Genomic DNA, 6,931 nt, shown 5'->3' with positions numbered 1-6,931 from the left:
AGGACTCCTGACCATGAATGGGGACCAAACTAAGAGTCAAAGAGACCTGAAACATATTAACAGGAGAAAAATCACATTTAATAACATATCTACGGAGAATCCACATAGACATGGAAATCCCGAAGACAGTCAAAAGGAAACATATATGTCATTCTGAACTAAGCAGAAGGGAGCAGGAGTCTGCGTCTTCAAAGAGGAGGAATGCAATCTTCTGGGAAAATGGAAAATGTCAATGGTAAGCAAATGTTTGCCGAACCACTCAGAAACAACAGGACACAGAGGACTTGGGTCAAACAGGCCTTGCTAGGTTCTCCCTGTCTACCGTGTGTAGTTTGGAGTGTAGGTAGGTAATTGTCTACAGTGATAGTTCTCTACCTGGAGCAGGTCCTCTATCTAAATTCTTTGTAAGCAGTTGTGGGGGAAGGTAAAGAGCTTTTCCTGAATCGGCTGGCTCTCGATTGTTTTAACTAAAAACAAGCTTTATGCTAAAGTGGCCCACCTTGAGGTGGCCTGCCCTTGGCCTCTATGGTTCCTGCAGATGGTGGTGGCTCTGGCTCCCGGCCTCCCAATACCCTCTTCTCCCTAACGGCAGCTTTCTGCTCTTGCTAATATACGCTTGCTTCTCCCTCTTCCCTCCCCTGTCCTTTCTTTGACTCTTCAACTCTTCCAACACTTTGTAAGCAGTTGCCTGAATCATATTCCGTCAACTGAATTGTCTAGGATGGGCTCTGGTTTCCAAACTGCACCTTCTCTGATAAACAGACAGCCACGGCGTGGTCCTGCTCAGCACCATCAGGGCCTCCAACGCCTGCCATGCTTAGACTCTGCAGGAACAGGGAACCCGTTGGTGTTTTGAAGACAGCAGGAACTCAGGAAGCATAGACTGGCCGGTAAAGAGAGGGACAATCGAGCTGTTTAGCCCGGGCACGTGTCCCCAGCTATGACAAAGGAAAGATGGAGTCCAGACAGTTGAGGGGAAACAAACGCTCCCAGCTCCCAGAATCTGAACACTGCTAAAACTCTCCCTAATCTTACTTCAGACACCGGGATATCAGTTTAAGACACGTGCAGATCACGGAGTTTGGTACCTGTTGAAGTTCCTTCGTGTAACCCACACTTCCGAGGGTCTGGTGTGTGCTGCAGAGGATATAAAGATGAATGTGGGGACGCTGTGGTGACTCAGTTGGTTAAGTGACTGACTGTCTTCGGCTCAGCTCCTGATCCTGGGGTCCTGGGATCCAGCCCTACTTCCGGCTCCTTGCTCGGTGGGGAGTCTGCTTCTCCCTCTCCCTCTGCCTGCCACTCCCCCTGCTTTTGCTCTCTCTCCATCTCTCTCTGTCAAATAAATAAATAAAATCTTAAAAAAAAGAGAGAGAGAGATGAATCTGACAGGATCTGGACCTTAAGAAACATGTAGCTTAGTGCCAGAGAAGGCTTTCTCATAAATAACCCACAGCAAACGTGATGAGGAGAGGAGCTTCAGAAGGAAGGTAGAGCCCAGTCTGGGGGAGATTAGAAGGGGATGTTAAGGGGCGCCTGGGTGGCTCAGTGAGTTAGGAGTCTGCCTTCAGCTCAGGTCATGATCCTGGGGTCCTGGGATCGAGCCCCGTGTCAGGCCCCTGCTCAGCCTGCTTCTCCCCCCCTCAATCCACACTCTTTCTAATAAATCAATAAAATCCTAAAAAGAAAAGAAAGAAAGAAAAAGAAGAAGAGGGGGTGCCTGGGTGGCTCAGTGGGTTAAGCATCCTCCTCCAGCTCGGGTCATGATCTTGGGTGCCTGGGATCCAGCCTTATGTCGGGCTCAACTGCTCCACGGTGACCCTGCTTCTCCCTCTCCGTCCGGCTGCTGGTCCCCACTTCCTGCGTCGTAAGGACTGAGAAAGACGACTAAGGTATTGTCGGGTGGAACACGGGGAGGTGTGGGCGGCTGCTGCTGGTGCAAACAGGGGTGTCCTCCGCAGGGGCCTGGCCGTGGATTCCTCTGGAATAGCCATGCTCAGACGGCGCACAACCAGACGCTACACAGAGCGCCTCAGATGGTGTGGCTCAGGTAGGGAGAGCTGAAGACATGTTGGAATCCCCGCCCCGGGGAGGCTCAACTACCTGGTGGGGTTGTAGTTTTGTTGTCATATTTGCTGTTTTTAAGATTTCTATTTATATACTTGACAGAGAGAAAGAGAGCATAACCAGGGTGAACAGAAGGCAGGGGGAGAAGCAGGCTTCCCGCTGAGCTGGGAGCCCAACGTGAGGCCCGATCCCAGGATCCTGGCATCATGACCTGAGCCCAAGGCAAGAGGCTTAATCCACGGAGCACCGCAGGCACCCCTGCTTTGTGGGGTTGGTAGGGGGAGAGGTCATTTGTTCTTTTATTTCTAGAGAGAGAATGTGTGTGCCTGCACCACACAGGGTGCGGGGTGGGAGACAGGAGCAGGGGGAGAGGGAGAGAGAGAACGTTAAGCAGACTCCCCGCTGGGTGCTGAGCCCACAGGGGGCTTGATCTCACCACCCCGAGATCATGACCTGAGCCAAAACCAAGAGTAGGATGCTTTACCGCCTGAGCCACACAGGCACCCCAAGAGCTGTGTGTCTAGATCATTTGTCGAAGCCAGTGGTTTTCAACGGAGGGCGATCCCCACCCTCACTCCCTGCGGACGTTTGATTATGACTGAAGACATTTTGCGGCCACAGTGTTACAAGGTTACGGCGTCAAAGAATGAAGACATTTTGTGGCCACAGTGTTACAAGGTTACGGAGTCAAAGAATGAATCTCGAGGACACACAAGGGTGAAGCGAAGTGAAAGTTTGAAGTGAAAGTTTACTAAGTGACGGTGAGAACAGAAAGGAAAGAAGACAGCTCTCTAGAGGGAGAGGGGTCCCGGGTGGTTGCCGCTGAAGGCTGTGGGTGGCATCTTTTATTGAGCACTGACCAGGGAACTTCAATCTCCTTGACCCCTCCACCACTGAGAGCACCATGTTCATTTATCTTTGACGTTGGGTAAGTTCCAATGGCCCAGCTCGAAGTGTCACGGTGGTGTCTCCTCTCCGACATGGAAGACAAACGCGGCAGTCTTCTTAGTCTCATTGTGTTCTCTTATCTCTGGTTTTGTACGCCTCAGCATCTCTCCACCTGTGGGATTTCCGTGAGCCTGGTCACGTAGCCCCTGCACGAGCCTAGCCTAGCCTCCTATCTCTCCCTGCCTATACCTTAACCCTTTCCTTACTCAACAGATTGGGAGGGGCTTATTCTACTGGCATCTAGTGGGTAAAGAGGCCAGGAGTGGAACTTAACGCCCTACAATGCACAGGACTGTCCCAACCACACAGAATCATCTGGCCCCAAAATGTTAACAGTGCCGTAGCTAAAAAATCCTCAGTCTAGGCATTCAGAAAAAATATGCTTCTGCTGCTTTGCCAAAAAGGAAAAACTGCGTAGTTGACATTCGCTGAATTGCTTTGGCCTCCTGGTTCTCTGAGGCTCACACAGTAAGTGAATTGAGAAGTCACCCACGGTGTGTGTAAGGGCAGAGAAGGGTTTAATTCTGCCTTTCGGAAACAAGGGAAGAGACCTTCCTTTCCCTTTTCTTTCAGAATTTCTTTCTCTGTTTTATCAAGCAAAAGATGTAAATATTTTTAGTGGCTAAATAAGCCTGTTGCCGGCCTCACAACTCAGGAATGTTTCCCTGGAGGACCTCGGACCAGGAGCCATCTCTCTGAAACGTAATCATCAGGGAAGATCGCGCCCTACCTCCCAGTTCCCTGGGACAGGACGGACCTAACTTCAACTACCATCTGACTTCAAATTGCAAAACCCACCGAATGTCAGGGGTGCAGCCACTGAGCTGCGAGAGAGGAAGCTTCCCTTCTGTCTTTGCTGTTGTTAGCAGATGGCCCGAGATGCATATCATGTTCTGGCCTAATGCTTCTTCAGTAAAAAGATGATTTTCTTTCTCTTCTTTGTAGACAGGTTTTCTGAGTTACAAACACATTTCATTTTTAATTATAATTTCCCAACGAATGCCAGTTTATTAGAATAGTTAAGAAGCAAAATCTGTCCGAAACGCGGACGCACATTTCTTGCCTTTTCCTAATAAGGCTGTTTGACACCCATTAATTCTTATTTACTTTTTATCTCAAGCCAGTTCAAGATTAAGCACTCTGTTGTTTAAATGTCCTTATAACCTGTCCTTAACCACATGATAATAAACATTAGTATTGTTTTCAAATAAGTTGTATGTGATCTTAAAATCACCTCTGTTTAAAAAGCATGTTTCACTATTTCATAATTCCTTTCCAAGAAATTATTCTACCCATTTCTTTTTTTTTTTAAATTTTCCTTTCCTTTGTGAATAGGAGCTTTGCTTGATAAAAATAGCTCCCAGGACTGGGCTCTAGTAAGAAGTAGAGACCAGCCCAGGCATTTTTGGCAAATGAAGTAAAATGAGCTGTGGTTTCCAGTTTGGGGGGCAAATATTGAAACCCCGAGATAAAAAATAAAATTTAATTGAGTAAATTTTAAAGATCTTGTTGGATTTATTCAACAATTCATGGATCAGAATCCCATCTAGCAGATAGAAAGGAGCTCCAAAGAGCTGTACAAAACGAAAGACCTTTTTAGGCAGAAGGGGGCAGGACAAGGAAACTACCAGCAAAGAGTGGATTTTTGACAGCAAGGTCACCTTCCTTTTGGAGGCTAGCAAGGATCCGGCAGGCGGATTACCTCCGTAGAGCTCACCAGGTGACTCCAGTCTGACTGCTCTCAGACTCCGTTCCAGAGAGAGGCTGAGACACTATGATGGACGCAGGAAGGGTGAGCGTTCCCCAGATGATGGGTGACGTCATCAAAAAGATGTGGCCTCCAACAGCTGGACACTCAAGGCTCCCTACCCACTCCCCTGTCCTTGGAATGTGGGTTTCACTTGCCTTTTCCCACTCCTAGAGGCTGCTCCAAGGACATAGCCTGGAGGTGGTGAGGTGATGTTGAGAACTCCTGCACAGTATGCTTGACCGAGTCCACTGAGGGCCTCTTTATAAGCTCCTGAGATGCGGAGATCCGTTCATCTCACTGCCTTTCAGGACAAGCTCCCTACGTAGTAAGTTCCCGTTGCTAATATTAAATCTCCCCCTGCCAACCTGGTATGGCCTGGCTTTTCCTTTGGTCTCTTCCTGCCCAGTGAGTCCAGGGGCTGGTTTCGGATAACACTGGGAAAGCTCTCACGAGGGTTGTGAGTTAGAAAAAGAAAGATGAGACAGAGCTTTTGTGAAACAAGAGAAGTCATTTTAGATTTTCCCTGATCTGTGTTTAATCACCCAAGCACACCGCTTGCAGAACTTCCCAGGAGGTACGGAATTACAAAGAAACTCAAAAAACCTCCCTTGTGAAGGGTGTCAAGGGAATGCAAGAATGTTAGTCTCTTCGAGGTCTGGAAATAGCCTTACTAGATCCAGAGACAATAGATCAGTGCTGTTTCTAAAGTAAGCAAGGCCCTACACGCCTCACCTAAGGTAAGGTCCCCAAGACCTCATTCAGTCCATTCCTGCTCTTGGAGCTTACCCCTAGCCCCTTCCCCTTGTCCAAGTTTCCTCTGCCTCATTACAAGGTTAAAATCCCCACCCAAGGAGGAGCACAGGCCTCTGTAACATCACTTACAAGGAAGGTAGTACAGTGATGTATCCTTAAGATGCGTGCCCAACCTTAGGCCTACCCCTACGTAGGATGATAAAAATCCCCTTTCTGAAGATTTACCCTAACCCTAAAGAGAAGAAACCCACTCACCCCTGCTGCCAGAGCTACGGCTTTGGAAGTTATTGCATGTGATCTCATTTGCTGCAAATAGAATTCCCTTTGCGTGACAACCTCATCTGGGGCAGTCCCCACCTGTAACTCCCCCAGGAACAAACACGTGAGTTCAGTTACAACTGTGGTGACATTAAGTTAGGTATTAAATTTTGGTTTGGTGATGTGGGCTTGCACAAGTGTCTCCATTTGGGCCCTGCTCTCTCTCTCTCTAACACTCACGTCAACTACAAAATCCTAGAAGAAATGATTCTTCTACCTTCTCTGTAACCAGTGAACAAGGAATGATGAATATATACGTCAATTTAAAAAGCCATGTCAAATCTGCATTAAAGGTGCCACAGCAACTTCTTCCTAGGAACATCGCCAAAGACAAGGGAAGCAAGGGAAAAAATGAACTATTGGGATTTCATCAAGATCCAAAGCTTTTGCACGGCAAAGGAAACAGTTAACAAAATCAAAAGACAACTGACAGAATGGGAGAAGATATTTGCAAACGACATATCAGATAAAGGACTAGTGTCCAAAATCTATAAAGAACTTAGCAAACTCAACACCCAAAGAATAAATAATCCAATCAAGAAATGGGCAGAAGACATGAACAGACATTTTTGCAAAGAAGACATCCAGATGGACAACACACACATGAAAAAATGCTCCACATCACTCGACATCAGGGAAATACTAATCAAAACCACAATGAGATATCACCTCACACCAGTCAGAATGGCTAAAATTAACAAGTCAGGCAATGACAGATGCTGGTGAGGATGCAGAGAAAGGGGAACCCTCCTACACTGTTGGTGGGAAGGCAAGCTGATTCAGCCACTCTGGAAAACAGCATGGAGGTTCCTCAAAATGTTGAAAATAGAGTGACCCTACTGGGTATTAACCCTAAAGATACAAACATAGTGATCCGAAGGGGCACATGCACCCGAATGTTCATAGCAGCAATGTCCACAATAGCCAAACTATGGAAAGAACCTAGATGTCCATCAACAGATGAATGGATAAAGCAGATGTGGTATATATACACACAATGGAATACTATGCAGCCATCAAAAGAAATGAAATCTTGCCATTTGTGACAACATGGATGGAACTAGAGCGTATCATGCTTAGTATTCCATTGTGTAT

At 47.2% G+C, this 6,931-nt stretch overlaps 1 long non-coding RNA gene across 1 annotated transcript; it reads left to right on the top strand.

Moving 5' to 3' along the window:
- Positions 1-260: 260 nt before the first annotated feature.
- LOC132007903 (uncharacterized) lies at positions 261-4,517 on the top strand. The gene is made up of 3 exons (XR_009401463.1): positions 261-2,050; positions 2,170-2,337; positions 3,589-4,517. It is a non-coding gene; the product is annotated as an uncharacterized LOC132007903 (long non-coding RNA).
- Positions 4,518-6,931: the final 2,414 nt, after the last annotated feature.

The sequence above is a fragment of the Mustela nigripes genome, chromosome 1 (assembly GCF_022355385.1).
Source record: "Mustela nigripes isolate SB6536 chromosome 1, MUSNIG.SB6536, whole genome shotgun sequence".
In the NCBI taxonomy this organism is placed as follows: domain Eukaryota; kingdom Metazoa; phylum Chordata; class Mammalia; order Carnivora; family Mustelidae; genus Mustela; species Mustela nigripes.
The sequence above is the reverse complement of the archived record's forward strand: the minus strand, read 5'-3'. Positions and strand labels throughout refer to the sequence as shown.